Here is a 17131-nt window from a genome sequence, read left to right as displayed (position 1 = left end):
CATCGTAACCTGACTCTGTACTTCCTACTGCACTTTCTACTTCCAGTGGGTTCTTTCGCTGTCACTCCCAAAACCAACATGAGTTGTTTTCTGATGCAGAAATACTGCCAAAGTAGATGTCCTGTGGCAATTTTACCCTCTGAAAGTAGTTGTCTGCTCTTTCATTGCCCCTCTTAGCAGGACTTCATCCAGTGCCAGCTTATCTTGGAGGTAGGGGTCCTGGAATTGCCTGGTTTGTCCACTTAAAGCAGCCCTAAGATTTTACAGGAATTCAGGGCTTCAGCCATCTTGCAGACCTGGGAGCCAGCCCAGCCAGTCAAAGTTCCCATTTTGCAGATCCTCCAAGTATTGCCCACAGAACTTAATTTCAAGGTGGCTGAGGGTATATATAGTCCCCAAAAATCTGAAAAAAAAAAAACCAACCCAAAAAACCCCAAAAAATCTGATTTACTTAAAAACTATTATTTTAAATATTTTTATTTAAAATTTTTGACATCTCTGGTATTCTCTTTTAAATTCAAATTTTCTCTCCCAAGAGAAATAGTAGACTCCTGCTTTTCCTAACACTTTTAGGAGGGAAAGCCATGCTGTTGTCCATGAATCAGGGATAGATGACATGAAGCAGGGAAGAGTTAAGCAACTCACTAAAGCTTGCACTAGGAGCAAGTGAAAAAGAAATCAGAAAAACCCACCCATTTCCCTTGGCTATCTGTCCTGAGACAGATTCACTACAGCATTTTGGTTATCTAAGCCTGTTTCAGAGAGGAAAATGAAGACAGGCAACACTGGAAAAGTAATGCAGGGCAAGACTTGCAGCTTATGAATTAGGCTGGATATCAGCTGTCCTCAGTTCAAGCCTGCATCCTGCCACCAATTCCCCTCTCTGACCTTAGGCCACTCATTTAATGTCTCTGCCCCTCAGCTCCTCACGTGCAAAATGAGAATGCTAATGCAGCTTTGCTCCCTCCCTCATCCCACTCTGCCCACTCAGGCTTCAGGCTGCACTGAAGTTCTTTCTAATTAATTATTTTCCAAAAGTGCAGCTCCATTCTGGCTTCCCAGTTGCCATTGAAAACATCCTTGAAACAAAAAGGTAACAGTGATAGTAGTAATAGTGATAGTAATAGAGGTAGAAACAGAATTATATATAGAAATAATAAGAGCAAAAATAGAAATAATAGAAATAGAAAAATAGAAATAGAAATAGAAATAATGAAATAGAAATAGAAATAGAAATAGAAATAGAAATAGAAATAATAATAGTGATATGTTACAGAGAACAATAGTAATATTATTGGTAATAGGGATAGATATAAAGATAGAAATAGATTTAGAAAAAGAAATAGAAGTAAAAGTAGAAATAGAAATAGAAATGGAAAAAGAAAGAAATAGAAATAATAATGGAAATAGGAATAATAGTTGTGAGTGTGAGAGAAAGATAGTAATAGTGATAGTAATAGGGGTAGGTATAGAGATAGAAATAGATTTAGAAATAGAAGTAAAAGTAAAAATAGAAACTAAATTAAAAATAGAAATAGAAATAATAAGAGCACCTAAACTGGTTTCATTTCCTAGGTGTTGAGGGTTAAAGGAAAAAAAAAAGGAAAAGAAAAGTGCAGTCCGTGCAGAGGAGCTGTCATGTCACACAAATTGTCAGCTTCCCTAATATCACCAATCCCTCCTCCACCTCACCAAGTTAAATTCTCCCCTGCCTCCAGGTAGGCGGCTGCTGGGCCTGGCTCCAGCTCCATCCACACCGGAGATCAGTCATTTCACACTGCCACTGGGCTTCTTTCCTATTCTAATACAGAACCGATTGCACACTATGACTAATAATGTTGGCTGTATGAAAGAATTATTTATATAGAGACTGAGAAAGGCCTCCTTGGATTTCCAGACAGGACAGTCTTGATTTGGAGAGAGCAAAGCATAAAATAACTCCAGGGCCATTTCAGGCTGCCGGAGTCTCCAGGAGACAAGCTGACAATTGGTGCTTGAATTTGAAGCTGCAGATGTGTGTGCTGTGGTAAAGCCTCTTCCCTCATACCCTGGAGTCCCCCATCCTCAGAAATAAAGAGGGAACATATAGGTGATGCCAGTCAACACAGGCTTATGGAAAATAAGTCCTGTCAGACTAAATTGATAGCTCTTTTTCTGATGAGATTACAAGTTCACTTGATAAGGACAGCAGTATTCAAGCAATAGGCATCTGTGAAGCATTTGACTTGCTACACTATGACCTTTTGATTACAAAACTAGAGAAAAATGCACAAAATTAGCATGATGCACCTTAAGTAGATTAAAAATAGTCTGAGAGACCCAAAATGTGTTTTAAGAAGTCACTGCTGAGCAGGTCTGCTTCCAGTCTGGTCACAGAGGGATCAGGTTCTCTATAAATAAAATGTTTAACTAAAAGTTGCTATTCAGACAATTGGTGATGGATTCTCCATCTCTCAGAGGATGATAAATAAAGTAAGAGGACAGATCCCTTATGTTGTGTGACCAGTAGATCAGCCACATGTGGATGCTCCTGGATCCCTGGAAGTGTCCAAAGCCAGGCTGGATGGGGCTTGGAACAACTTGGGAGAGTGGAAGGTGTCCCTGCCCATGGCAGGGGGGTAGAATGAGATGAGATTTAAGGTCCCTTCCAACCCAAACCATTGCAGGGTTCTATGAAATGAGGTACATTTTGTGACGACAGAAAAATTGTACTTAAGGATATGGCTGGATTTACCGAGCAGGGGTTCTGTCCTGACAGCTGAATCCTGAGAACAGCTTCTCATCATTATGGATAGATAGTAACTAACAATTATTTTTGTCAGAATAAAGATCTTACAAAGAAGCTAATGTTATTTTGCTCCATAGACATAAAGATTTTAAATAAGAACAGGTTACTTTTATTCTAGGATTGACACTGATTTTGGTTTTGGTGTCTTCAGTGGAAGAAGTAGTTCAGAATTTTGCTAGAGAATTTTTGTGTGTGTTCACAAAGGAAACACAGATGAGAAAAACAATTTACATGGAAGAAAGAGGAGTAATTTTAAACCAGCTGAAAATTAAAACATAAATGATAGGGGACTTAGAAAGAGGAAAGAGGGAAGAGAGAATTTGTACAACCTCACCCCTCATCCTGGGAAAGCTGTTAAGCGCGGCAATGTCATATCCCATGACAGCAAGGGGAAGACAGGAGAGAGCCCAGGAATGGAAGTAGGGAGGCAAGGAACACCTCTGACACCGCTTTCCAGTCCTTTATTCATTCAGAGGTGTTTCAACCCTCTTACATTAAGAAAATTCCCATAAAATTAAATCTTTCCTGCCTGATTGTGTCATGGTGCAAAGCTTTGGCAAAGTAATCTTTGAAAGCCCTGACTGCATCATGAGGAAGGTAAGCCACGTTTTTCTTATGGATTTCAGGATCTGCTCCTCAAAACATTCCCCTCAATGTGAGAGAAGTTTCCAGTGATAAATAATGGGTGTCACAACAACCGCCTGTGTCTGTTTTCGGCTGACTCCAAAGCCCATCCAGGTCCATGGGGTCCATTCTCTGGACATGCAGTTTTATAGGGTCTAAAAGGTAAATGTGGTTAATTTACTTCTTTTATTTGCACAAACCCCCTTTCAAAGCCACAGAATCATTAAATCATAGAGTACAGTTTAGGAACTCAAAAAATTCTGCTTCAAATAACTTTTCACTTTTGCAAAGTTTATGAGGACAGTGCATTCTGCAAGGATCATTTTAATGGGCAGATTGGAAACTTTGAGCTCAGGCGTAAACTTGCTTTTCAGATGACCTCCAGCTCTACTGTGTGCAAATGGGCAAAAAGTGGAAAGAATCATTTGTATTAAGCCACCAAATTCCTTCTCTGCTCGACCATGAAATGACACATATAAGCTCATTAATATTGCTTAATAAAATAAGCGTGTTACAAGGATGATTACAGATTAGAATCATATTCCTGTGTTAAGATTGCTGCCAAGGCTAAGCCGGTACTGCTCTGATCTTAATCACCAAAGATATTGCAGAACTGAAAAAACAAAACCAAAAAGACTATCCTCTAAAACCACTGCACCTATTTTCCTCACACCTCTCAGGATGTTTGCTTTGGTGAGGCAAATATCCTTCATCTCAAGGTTTATTTATTGGTTTATAATATTCCTGGTTGCATAATAGAGAGATGTCTACTAATACTCTAGAGAAAGAGGGATTTCTCATGAATTTTATACACATAATTTCCTCTGGGAAGTGCTGAGTATGATACCTCCTGAAGGACTCTGTGGAAAATTCATGTAAATAAGGGAAAATGGATTCATGGCTCCAGCCTGCAGTTGTCTCGTGAGCAGGGTTTTGTGAAACGAAAGCACTGAGGGCTGAGAACGTGGATGCTTTCTTTCCACACAATGGGCCGTGGTGCACTACAAGGACTTGCTGGTGCTGCTCATGAGGTCACTGATCAAGGAACTCACAGAGAGAAAATTCTGCCTCCCTGACACCTGGTGAGAGACTCCCCTGCACTTTGCAATGGTGAAAGTGGATTTATTTTGGACTAACAACAATCCCTCAACCTAATCCATGAAGGACCTTCCATCAACCCCAGGACCATGAGCACCGCATGTTTTATACACCCTCTGCTTATTCCTTCTTATCGGGGAGTTGTGCCATTTGGTGTATAATTATACTGATGTCTGACATGCTTCCTGAGCTTGTACCTCCATGACCCAATGCCTTGGAAATTTCAGAAACTTGCCCCGTTCACACCTTGCCTACTTGGACTAAGCTATGCTGGTCAGAAACACCTTTAATGCTGGCCTGTGCAGTCTTTCAGCACTGAAAATGCAACTCCAACGTGTTTTTCAAACCAGAATATCAACATTACCTCACAGACATAAATGAAATCAGCCCCAGAGTTTGGTGTGAGCAATGCAAGTAGCGATGAAAAGTATCTGTTTGCTCTTAGACACAGACAAGAAGGGCAGAAAACGCCCAGAGTTATGGGGTTAGAGCATCAACCAGAATTTCAGACTTTCTGCTTAGCACCCAAATTATTAAATTTCTCTATTGGAGAAAGGGTTTGAGTGTGATACATGTGTCTCTACAGCTGGTGAAGGGCCTGGAGAACAAGTCTTACAAGGAGAGGCTGAGGGTACTGGAATTGTAAAAGGAGGTTGGAGACAAGTGGGGGTCAATCATTTTCCCAGCTAACGAGTGACATGACAGGAGGAAATGGCTTCAAGTTTCACCAGGAGAGATTTGCACTGGATATAGGAAGAATTTCTCCACTGAAAGAGTTGTCCATCCCAGGCAAAGCTGCTCAGGGCAGTGGTGGAGTCCCCATCCCTGGATAGATTTAAAAGCTGTGTAGATGTGGCACTCGGAGATGTGAGCTAGTGGTGGCCTTGGCAGTGCTGGAGGAACAGATTTTTCCTTTATGACTTTTCCCTGACAACCAGAATTATTATAGAAGTTACTGACATTCCATGCTAGATTCCTAAATGTGGATGATGAAAATTTTGAGATTTTTTTAAACAAAAAATTAAATATTTAACTAATTTTAAGTTTTCTTCCTTAAATACATTTGTTTTAAAATTTTCTTTGGAAAATGTAGTGCCCCGAGCTTTTAATGATCATCTCAGCATTGATATATTTTTAAAGAACATTGACCAAAATTGTCTGTTTTCTAGACAAAAATTCTTCCTTTAGATAACTTTTCACTTGAATGCCAGGGTAGGAGAAGTCATGGACTATGCACTTCCTGGGACAGGCACTCTTGTTTTGACTGGGAAAGGTGGAAACATGTTCTTTTATGGAATATAAGTTTGCTGTTATTGACAGGAGTATTTCCACTTAGATCGTGCCTGAATGCAGGTGCAATTTCTTTCATTCCTTAGTCTGAACTTTGTGTGTCCAATGGGTGCACAAAAAGAAGTGTTTTGTCTGTCTTCCTTACCCATTCCATGTAGATCATAGAATCATTTAGGCTGGAAATTACCTCTGAAATCATCAAGTCCAACTGTTAATCCAGCACTGCCAAGCCCAAAATTAAGCAATGTTCATAAGCACCACACATACATGTTTTTTTTTTTCACACTTCCATGGTCCGAAGTGGTTGCATTTTTGGAAATATATTGTCAAGCTGGATGTCCAAATGATTGCTTATTTCTCCCCATGTTCCACAAATGGGAAAAACCCCAAAACACAGAGTGTTCTTTCAGAATGAACCATCTTTCTACTTTTTGCTATAGATTCTTCCATTTTAAATATAGGAAATGTACAGACAGGTCTTCTGGAGCAGAACAATACTTCCATATCCCTGGAAAAATAGCTAAAAACAAAGAAAAACTCATACTGTATTTTTATTTTGTTTCAGGAAATGTTTTAAAGAGACCATGAAATTTATAAGTGACAATTTCCATGAATATTGCACAGGTGTTGCTGTGAGGGCAAAAAGACACAACTGATACATTATTAGCTATAAATTTGAATGACAAGAGACTGGGAATTTAGGGGTGTAGTCTGTGCAAAGATGCAGTATCCCCATATTTCATTTACTGGTGGGCATATTGAAACAAACCCCAAGGTTTTGTCTCTAATAAGTACTCAGAATCTTCAAGGCAACAAATCCCTGAGTTTTGTTCCATCTCAAAAATATCTTCTCATGGCTGGAATTCCTGTTCTCAAAACGCTGCCTGGAGACCAATGCAGTGGAGAAAAAATAAAATAGAATAATATAGAAATCCATATTCAGGACAAATAAGTGAATCCTCAGAGGGGTTAAGCAGGCACAGAGGAGCTCTTCGGATTCACACCAGCTGAGCATCTGATGCCAAATATCACTAATGAAGTCACCAAGCCAAATAATGCACCCATCCTATTCCCTTATAATCATTCCAATGCCCCTTACAGCTGTTTCCAACTGTGTCTCTGATCTCCTTGCTAAGACATTTAAATCTCCTGTTTCATTTGCATGGTTATCCAGTGAAATAGCTCCTAGTGTTTCTTTTCTTGTTTGCAAAACTGAAGAGAGGGGGGAAGAGGAAGGCAGGGGAGGGAGGGGGGGATGTAGAAATGCGAGGATTTCTCTACATGCAGGGAAATTATTCAAATCTGACAACTTACTTTTGTTCCATGAGAGACTAGCTTGGAGGCTTGGACTCTCATGGGGGCAGATAGCCTTTTTTGTAAAGTCTTACCGTAATTAGTATTTCATCCCCTCTTGTTTGGCATCCAAGTGATGCACTGGATTTCCTTACGATGGAGCTGGCTGCACTGGAGGGACCATAACTTTGTTTTGTTGATGGTGTTGGTTTTGTTTTTTTCTAACCCATGAATAGGTTCTCAGGTCAGCAGATCAAGAACTCTGCAGGAAAACTATCTGCAGGGCAGCTAGGCTGTGGAACAAAGAGCAAGACCCAGCAGAGAACAGGAAAGAGATGTCTTGTGGTGGGGACAGAAGAATAACTTGGCTGGTCCACATCAAAGATCCACTTAGCCTAGTGACTAAAAGTGTCCAGAGTGCCAAGGGAATCACAAAAGAAGCAGGACAGCAAAGGCTGGTGTTTCCCCGGTGTATTCCCCTACTCTCTCTTGACTTTCAGCTCAGAGGAAGCTCATTTCTGTTTAACATTCCTTGATGATTTCTCACCATTTATTTGTCCTGTTGGCTTTTTTTAATCCATGTAAGTTTTGAATGTCTTCTTGTTATCATACAGCAAGGAGTGCATTAGTTTTCTGAAGTGTCCTTTGAAGAAACAGTCCTTTTGAATGTTTCAAAGCTGTCTCTTGAGCTATGTATTTTATTTCATAGTCCTTTTACTGGAAGAGAGTGAATGGTATTCACTTCTAGTGAATTCACTTCTAGTATCCCCTCTTCACCCTCTGTACATCTCTTCCCAGGCTATATTGGACTATTCAATTTGTAGGGTGCTATGCCCTGGAAGCAGGATGCTTTGTAGGACTTAGCCAATTTTTAAAGGTGGTTCAGTGACTGTAAGGAATGTGTATATATTGTTTAGTATTAAGCCCTAAAACCTGAATTAGCGTATTATTTTCCACCTTGGCTATTGCACGCCATTTCACATATTTTTCCACCCCACCTTTTTCTCTTGCTCCTGATTCATTAGTCTCCTTCTCCTTCCACAACTCTCAATTCTCTTTTGTCCTGGAAAAATTATCCAGCTTATCCATCTGCTGTTTTCCTCCTATAGAACCCATTGAATTACAACTTGGACAAGTCTCTGGTGCTTCCCACACAGTGATAGCTGCATCTGACAGTGTAAAAGAAATAAAAAGGAGACAATAATAATAAAATGTGAATCATAAGATACAGCAAAGAAGTTGGAAAGCATCATCCCCACATGCTCTATTCACTCTCTTGCCACATTCCAATTTTTTTTTTTTTTTTTTTTTGCATTTGTGCTGATTCAGGCTTCTTGTTTTGCTCCGTCAGAAAGTTGAAATCCCACTTTCCAAGGCAATTGCATCTTACTGTCTGTGTGGTCCCCAAATCCCTTCTTCAGCTCTATCATAAGTGGCTGGGGTATAATGCTGGCCATGTTTTGTTGGGAAGAATCTGCTATCAGTATCCTCAGCCATTTATACTCTGCAGCATCCTAAATTTCTTTCCCACTACATCCCAAGGCATGCAGCACATATTCTCAGTGTGAGGCAATAAAAACATCACTGTGGCCATAAGACAGACCTCCTTTTAAAAAAAAAACAAAACAACAAACCCAACAGAAAATAATATTCATGTTTTAGGGCCATGGAGGCATGTCTTGGGATCCTCAGAAGTTGTAACTGTGATGCAGTATGGATGAGACAGTTTCATTTCAAGGAGATTTCATAGAATCACAGGATGATTTAGGTTGGAAGGGACCTGAAAGCTCATCTGGTTCCAACCCCCTGCCGTGGATGGAGACACCTTCCACTGGACAAAAAATTAGCACTAAACTGTGTAATCACAAGCCATTTCTGGGCTACCTGAGCTTAAAACTTAAAAGTTAAAAAACTTAAAAGGTAAAAAATCAGGTAAAACCAGGTAAAAACCAGGTAAAAAACAAGTAAAAAACTTAAAACTCCTTCACCCTCACTTATTTAGCACCATAAACACATTTTAGAATGCTAAAATCAACATAAGTCTTCATGCTTACCCCAGTGGTAGGGATGGTGTTTTTGGGGAGGAAAAAAAAGGTTTTCCTTATGGGGTACTGAATTGCTGCACTGGAGAAACTGCAGCCAGCCTTGGGCTGATGCAGTGCTTTTCTTGTCATTTTGAAAGGAGCCAATAGAATTAGGATTTTTTCCCCCAATAAGCAGCAGAAAGACTCCAGCACACAAGGAAGAGAGGTGCTGTCCATGCAGCACCACTGTTAACGGGACACAGCAAAAGTCCATTGTCTTGCTTTTGTCTTCAGTGGCCTTGCCTTTGTGAGAACTAAATCTGTGCCAGGCACACAGTGATTACAAAAGGAGCTACTCCTGCCAGAGAAAGGGAAGGAAAAAAAAAACCTCAGAGAAAGGGATGTAGACTATTTACTCCCTCGGCTACAAATCGGCATCGAACTGGAGTGTAAGGAGCGAATATTAACATTCAGCCGGCTGTTACTGTGAGTTGTAATAGACATGGGCATTGACTAGACCCAATATTAGTGATGGTACTGGGAAACCATCCTTGCTTTTGGCTGCCTGAAGGCAGTAGTGATCCCCTGCTTGTCCTATCTGTCAGTCTATTTGATCTCCAAATGAATTGCTTTTGATAACAGCTATATAAATGCAGAACTGTTCCGCTGGGCCTTCTTAAATGAGACTCCTCTCTTTCATCTCCCAGTCATTTCAAAAAGCAGATAGACTTGTTAGAGGTTTTTAATGCAATGATTTATGTTTTATCTTGCCTGGTTTGAGGCAGCATTTATTTAGCACTAAATTCTTCCCAAGCCTATGTGTGAGGGAGAAAGGTTTCAGCACAATATTTGGGACTTAAAATTAAGTGTCTGTGTGCACTTTGCCTCATCAGAAGGAAATAAGGGGTGTGCTCTCCTTTCAGGAATTTATTGCTCCAATTCACTTGGATCATTGCACCTCCAGCTAAATTAAAAGAAACAGGAAGGAAACAATATTTGGTAATCCTCTGACTAGTAATGTTCAGTCTATGGCAAATAACAAACCCTTTGGAGAGGAAGAAAATGAGAAAAATGTTGTATTTGTATGAGGTTCAATAAAAGAGGAAATCTCTGTCTCTTTTTATGTTATTACCATTTTTTTTAACATTACCAGGGTGGTTTATCTTTTTCATTTTCCATTTTCTTGTTGCTGAGAAGGACATGGAGCTGTTCGGTTCTAAAGTGAAGAGCTGATTTTTAAAGCTCCCATGTTAGACTCATGCAATCATAGAATGGTTTGTGTTGGAAGGGACTTTACAGATCCTCTCATTCCAACTCCCTGCCATGGTTCCAACTCCACCAGACCAGGTTGCTCCAAGACCTGGTCTGACTTCATTCATAAAGAAATAAACAATTATCTCGCTGATGTCTGTGCAATGGAAAGAATTGAGGTTCTTTGGAGTAATCCAGGAATGTTAATCCAGACTCCATATGAAAGGATGAGTTAAAATTTCAGGCTTGGGAATTTATTTTCCCTTTGTTTGACTGTAATAATTGTTGAATTGGTGGTGCAATTCAACCTATTTATTCCAACTGTGAAAACTTAAGTTATGATGGGACATCCACAATGGATGGAAGGGAAAGTTCTTTAAAGACAACTGTCCTAAATATCTTTGGGACAATGAAACAATGTTCTAAAGAGGCTAATTTTTGAAAACAGTGACGCTGGCTAGCCTGTCACAGTGTTATGTAGCATATTATTCTCTCTAATGTGAAACAACTGGTGCCTAGAGGGTGACGGGGCACTGAACAGGTTCCCCAGGGAATGGTCACAGCCCCAAGGCTGTCAGAGCTCCAGGAATGCTTGGACAACACTCTCAGGCACGGGGTGGGATTGTTGGGGTGTCTGTGCAGGGCCAGGAGCTGGACTCGATGACCCTTGTGGGTCCCTTCCAGCTCAGGATGTTCTACGATTTTATTATTCAAAACCCTTCTGTCTGCCGTGGAAATAAATTATACAATAAAAGGAGCTAACTGAAAAAAGGCAAATATATGCAATTTAAACCATCTGTTTAAAACTAGGTGATATCTTTGATGCAACAAGTAACTGAGCAGTAATAGGAAAATTAGCCTATTTATCTTTGAAATGGCAAGACTCAATTTTTGTCTTGGAAGGAGAAAGGCGATCTGGATTAGTATCAGTATCAGGCAAAGGATTTCATTCTTTCACATCCCAAGCTGGGGTTGAAGCTTGAGGATGCTGTAGAGGACACCTTGAAGGGTTTGTTTTTTCCACCAAGCTTAGACACATATTTTACAATGGAGATCAAGTGACACTTTAGCTGCAGAAGGAATTTAGGGATTTTAAACTTTTATATACGAATTGGCCCTTCATTTTCTGTTCCTGGTGCTGCTTCATTAGTCAAAAAGCTAAATATTGTCTCAACAAGAAAAGATAAATCCTGAATAGCCTGGTGGTTTAAGACTATCCTGAAAGCTGTTGGCTTCAGCTCACTTCAGTTCACTGAGATCCTCTATCCCACTGCTTGGAGCATCTTTCCAGGTTATATGGATCTAGTGGAAGGTGCCACAACCCATGGCACAGAGATTGGAACTCGGCGATCTTTAAGGTTCCTTTCAACACAAACCAATCCAGGATTCTTTGAATTTTGAGGATCTGTCCCTCAGTTTAGGTGCCAAGTGTCCACAGCCCCTGTGCTGACATTGCCTGTCAGGTGGGCAGTGACCCCCTTCCTCAATACTGTAAAACAGGACCCCTTAACTTGAATTGTGAGAAGAAGGACACACAATAAATACCCATTTTCCTAGCCTAAAATGCTTCCAAACATGTAAAACAAATATGTAAAGAAACAGAAAGCTCTATTTTTTTGGAGATCATAAATCTAGCAATTTTCCATTAATATTAAAAGTAGCTTCCTGCCAACGGATACTTGAAAATGTTGTTAAAGCTTTACATGCCCATGCTGTATTTGTATTTATATTTATATTTGTGTTTATATATGTAAATGCCATTAATGAGAGAAACACCAGGAGATTCAGAAGGCATTTTTTTCTTAACTTCATTATGAAGGACATAAATTGCCAAAATATGAAAGTAATACTGGGTGCAGGACCCAGGATGTATTTGCTTGCTTTCAGACACCACCTCCTTTAAGAATGATGTCAAAGATTGATATAAAAAGTTTAAGTGGCCCAATTCTGCTCTTATCAATGTCATGATAAGTTTTATTTACTTCAGAAGAAATAGCATTGATGAAGACTATCAAATTAATTTTAATCCAGATTTATAATACATACATATAAACCACATACATATATGTATTCTGAATATTTTTCTGAGCTAATCTATAGGATAATCCAATCAACTGACTTTTTTTTCATGAATGCAGAAATATCTCCATATCAAATGCAACTATTGCAAGGAATATCTGTCCCGAAGCAGGCAGAATACACTCTGTATCTCTTTAACAGTTAAATTACTATCTTCACTTGGAAAAGTTTTCAAAAAATATTTTTTCCAAACATTTCTGTTTTCTAAGAAATAAAAATCAATTAATGTTCATGCTTTTTTTTTTTTTTTTTTTTTTTTTTTTTTTTTTTTTTAATGAACATATTATAAATTGTTTCCAGGTTTCCATTAAAATGTGTGTGGAAAAAAAAATAGAAAACCTGTAGAGAAAATAATTCTGTGGGGAAATAATGCCATTTATTTCAGTTCTTGTTCTCATTGTTACTCATAGTTATTTGCCATTTACAGTAGTTTAGGAACAGTTAGGCATAAAAAAATTGAAAGCAAGTGTTATACAGGTCTGCAGCAATCACAGCTGTTTTAGCAGGAATGTGGCTCCGTCAGAAAGATGCATTTGGTCCTGTGATCTGCTTTAGGATGTGAACAGGGGGAATCATGGAATCACAGAATTGTTATGGTTGCAAAAGCCCTCTGTTATCATTGAGCCCAACAATTGCCCCAGGGCTGCCAAGGCCACCACTGACCCATGTCCCCAAATTCCACATCCACACAGCTTTGAAATCCCTCCAGGGATGGGGACTCCACCACTGCCCTGAGCAGCTGTGCCAGGCCTTGACAACCATTTTGGTGAAGAAATTTTTTTTACCCAAGTCCAATCTAAATCTCCCCCAAATCCAATCTAAATCTCAAACAACTTGAGGCCATTTCCTCTTGTCCCTTGTTCCCTGGGAGCAGAACCTGACCTTCACCTGGCTGCCCCATCTTGTCAGGGATTTCTGCAGAGCCAGAAGGTCCCCCCTGAGCCTCCTTTTCTCCAGGCTGAGCCCCTCCAGCTCCCTCAGCCATTCCTGGGGCTCCAGCCCCTTCCCCAGCTCCATTGTTCTTCTTTGGATGTGCAAAGCCTATTACCTCCATAAGAAATTGATCCAAACATAGATGAAAACAGAAAAATTATCCTCAAAAATTATGATCAGGGAAGACCAAAAAAGCAAAGGCTATGTGTGTGCTATAAAATTAAATAGAGGAAATTTCCCAGACTTTTAAAGCTCACAGTTCCTGGAGCAAGAATATTTTCCAACATGCATTTTGTGAGGGTCCACACAGAGGGGACTAAGAAATCTTATAATGGATGTGGCCAAACATCATGAATTGGCTTTAGGGACAATGATCAGTCAGGGAATATTTAATTTACCATCAGACATATCACCAAGATTGCTCCAGGAGGAAGGTGGGAGTGATCTGAATGTTCCCTTTGATTTTGTATGATTTCAAAGAAAAAAGTAAAGTTCCAAATGCTTACATCAGATTTTTAAAAAAACGGAGGAGAAAGTGATATCAGATTAAAACTTCTGCTGTTCAGGTAGCATAAAGAACAGAAGACAGACACTTTCAGAAAAGTTGAAAAATTGAGTAACGGAATAGAAGCATTATTAATCAGTTCTGACAGATGAGAAACTACAGTACAGAGACATTAAATCCAGAATTTTGTGTTTCATTTATGTATATATAGATATATAAATTTATATATGAGAGCTCCTGCTGCTATAGAGGACTCAATGCAACTGGGCAAGTTTCTAAAGAGCACAGTATGCTGCAAACATGGCCTTAAGCTGCACAATAAAAGCTGAGTGCTGTTGATGGCAGTAGAAAAGCATGAAAATGTTCCATTTGAAATGTCTTCTTGTTGAAAAATGTTTCTTAAATTGGAGTTTTCTATAGGAAATGTTCTTATGAGAAAAATGGCTTCCATTTTTGGCAACTGAATATTGGCCAGAATTCAATATTTTTTCCCCAGCTATTGGCTTTCTGACAAAATTTTAAATACTTTCCAAGGCAAGGCTATCTGAAAATGCAGAATTTCAAGTTTTTGTCTAACTGCTGTTTTAGCATAAAACACCTTCTCTATCTCCTAGTTATTTTTCTTTTTTAGGGAGGCACCAAGGACGGGGGGGAGTTTGTTTGCTGTAAAGCCTTTTTGAAAAGGTGATGGGTCCTGCAAAACCCATCCTTAAATTACTCATGCCCAAGAAAATGGTGGCAGAGCCATGAATTACTCTCGGCTTTTCCAAACAAAAGTTCAACACCTTTCCCTTGGTCTTCTGCAACATCCCATGGATATTATGTACCAGAAAATCAGGAACAAAAATTCATGTTCTTTTTCTGTTGCCCAACACAACAGAGCACCTTGGCAGGGGAATTTCCACACATGCCATCAGTGAATTCTCTTTTTACCAATGGGGAAGGCAGACTCCACCCTGGCAGTATTTCTTTTTGTTGTCTTTCATTCTGCAAGGGTTCAGGCAGATAACTTTGGGTTGGATCAGGGGGATTGCAGGAAGAAGGGCTGCAGCACTCCAATATTTTCCCCTGTATAGCATCACTTATTAAAATCCTGTTGTCCTGACCATTGTTGCTGCCATTGAAGTCTGGTTTATTTACTTGAAAATCTGATTTGTTTCATTTTATTACTGTGTTTGCCAAGTAACTGATATCAGATTCTGCAGGAAAGAGCTGCCATTTACCAGCAGGCTGTGATGGCTCTGACACGGTCTGCAGGACCGGCTCCGAGGCTTGCTCTGCCCCGGGGGCTCGCGCAGAAATAAGATTACTGGCAATAACTGCTTCAACTGCTTTGAATAACAGACACAACTCAGAGAGCATAAAATTAGCATAAACACAGCATCAGTGTGTTCCCTCGGCGGATACGAGACAGGCAGGATATGGAAAATTGACTGAAATGGGGTCAGACACTGCTGAAATCGGAAAGGCAGGAAGCGCTGCTGAGCAGAGGGGTGGTGGTGCTGCTAATAAATAAATAAATAAAATGGTAGGCATGAAGTTTTAATGATAACACACTCAGAGGGGTGGGTATTAAAAATGCAGCATCCATGACAGAACACCCAAAATGTTGTATTTCCAGGGAAATTACTCTTCACTGTCCTTTGGCTTTTCACTCCTGATTGGGTGGAGGGAGGGGGAAGAAATAACAGTAATGATAACAGAAATAACAGCAATTTCCTGTAGCAAATTTCCTGGCTTCTTTTTGGTGGGTGGAAGGTGGAAAGAGAAAAGATGAAGAGAGGGCACAGGGTGATAATTTGAGGAGGATGCCCTAGATTTGTTAATGAGTGGCATCAAGTATTTTGCAGCACTCCTATCTCTTTTTATTTATCAAATATTAAAATGGGAGACGCTTCCTGACACACTCAATAAAGAAATACATTAAGAGGGGAAGGCACAGCAGCTCTGATTTTGCAGTTTTTATAATGAGATATTGCAGATACCACTTGGAACAGATTTACCCATGGAGCTCTGGATTTCCAAGCCCTCAGACCTGTTCATACAGGGAGAGCAGGAACCAGCACATGCTTATAATCAGGAGTTCCTCAGCAACCCAAAGTACTGAAGAAGACCCATAGCGAGTGTGTTTATCTCATAACCAGCATGAGATTCAGGATACTGTTTTCAAAGCAACCTCTCCTCCTTTGAAGAGGAGATGCCAGAGGAGGGTAATCCACATTGGTGGAGCTTAGGTGGTTTTCACTCAAGAAAGAAAATGTTTAAGGCTCTGTTCCTGCTTCCCACTGTTGGGAGTTTGTCCGTCACGTGATATGGGGACTCTCTCCAAATCTCAGGATCAAAGCCCTTTATTGAGCCAAATTACAAAGTAGAGCCTGGGAGACATGTTCGGAAAAACTTTCACCCTTATTTACTTCAGACTGACAGCATTTCATGTTTCAATGCTCTTCAGCCAAAGACAAAGAAAATTTTAAAAAAATTCCCAAAATTTGTCAAAGATGGTTTTGGAACTTTGTTTATCTTCCTTCTTCTCTTTCTTTTGTTCTCTTTCTCCATCCTCCTCCCTCTCTCCTGCAGAAGCTCTTTCAAGGCCTTGGTATGGAGCATTGGGGTGTTGTCAAATATAAATATTTGCCTGAAAAATAATTTGTTGATGATCAAGAATATTACATGAGGTTTTCAATGTCACAAGTGAAGGAGAACATCCAGAGGTGTGTGCTAGCTTTAGCAAACCACCTTCAAGACAATAAACTGCGCCGAGAGATAAAGGAGAAGGAGTCTGGCTAAGAGCAAAGCATGGCATAAAATATTTTTTTTGACTGAGGTTTGTAGTCACTTGTATGAGGAAATGAGGTCTAGACAACTGTGGAGTGAGTTTTAACATTCTTGCCATATTTTTTTTTATTATCATTATTATTATTATCACTATTTTCATGACCTTTATCATTTCCTGAATTGAAATAGGGTCAGAGAAGACTCTGAGAAAAAAGTACTGCCACCCTAGCCAGCAGTTGCCTTTAAAAAAAATTAAAATCCTGCTATTGTGAGGTTTCAAGGCCAACAAAATTTACGAGCAAGCTTTGGATGTGAACTGAAACCCCTGACAGTGTGCCCTTGTCTATAAAAATAAGCGCCAATGACCCTCTGTCCCTTGCTGGTAGATCCAGAGGAAAGGGCAAGTTTCAAAAGGCCCGGGAAACTAAACTACTTTTTGCCCCTTAAAGGTGGTCCTTTCAGGTCAGAGGG

Source organism: Coloeus monedula, assembly GCF_965178545.1.
Source record: "Coloeus monedula genome assembly, chromosome: 2".
Lineage (NCBI taxonomy): Eukaryota > Metazoa > Chordata > Aves > Passeriformes > Corvidae > Coloeus > Coloeus monedula.
The sequence above is the reverse complement of the archived record's forward strand: the minus strand, read 5'-3'. Positions refer to the sequence as shown.